The 663-nt window shown below is 62.1% G+C and overlaps 2 protein-coding genes across 2 annotated transcripts in view; both read left to right on the top strand.

Moving 5' to 3' along the window:
- Positions 1–663, top strand: part of POC1B (POC1 centriolar protein B) — a 451,135-nt gene that overhangs the window by 162,609 nt on the left and 287,863 nt on the right. The gene's annotated exons all lie outside the window — the stretch shown is intronic.
- Positions 1–663, top strand: part of DUSP6 (dual specificity phosphatase 6) — a 9,788-nt gene that overhangs the window by 5,714 nt on the left and 3,411 nt on the right. The window lies entirely within an intron of this gene.

Below are 663 nucleotides of genomic sequence, written 5' to 3'. Positions count from 1 at the left end.
GTAAAAGGCAAAGGACATGTGGAGTAAGGTATGTGGGGAAGCTGTGCACATTGCCCCCTTTGCAGGAGCGGCGGGGGATCTGCAAGTGGGGGACATGGGAAGGAGCTCATTGCCCCCTTTGCAGGACCGGGGGGGATGTGCAAGTGGGGGACATTTGTAGTGCTGGGGCTGTTGTGGAGGGAGGAGGAGCTCGTTGCCCCCTTTGCAGGAGCAGGGGGGGAAGATGTGCAAGTGCGGGGCATCTGTAGGGCCGGGGCTGTCATGGGGGGGGGCAAGGGGCTCAGCAGTCTCCTTGCAGAGCTGAAGTGTGGGGGGATCCGTTGGGCTGAGACTCTCATGGCGGGGGGAAGGGGCTCAGTGGCCTTGCAGGAGCATGGGGAGGGATTCAAGGGGGGTGGGGAGATCTGTAGGACCGGGGCTGTCAAGAGGGGGGTAAGGGCTCAGCAGCCTCCTTGCAGAGATGGAGTATGGGGGGAATCTGTAGGGCCGGGGCTCTCATGGGGCTCAGTGGCTTTCTTGCAGAGCTGGAGCATGGGGGGATCTGCAGAGCTGAGGCTCTCCTTGGCAGGGAGGGGGGGAAAGGGTCTTAGGGGCCTCCTTACAGGAGCATGGGGGATCTGAAGTGGGGAGAGCTGTTCCTCATGGGGGGAGGAACAAGTTCAG

The sequence above is a fragment of the Gavialis gangeticus genome, unplaced genomic scaffold (assembly GCF_001723915.1).
Source record: "Gavialis gangeticus isolate Ggan-Ray unplaced genomic scaffold, GavGan_comp1, whole genome shotgun sequence".
Taxonomy (NCBI): Eukaryota; Metazoa; Chordata; order Crocodylia; family Gavialidae; genus Gavialis; species Gavialis gangeticus.
Note: the sequence above shows the minus strand (reverse complement) of the source record. Positions and strands in the feature narration are given on the sequence as shown.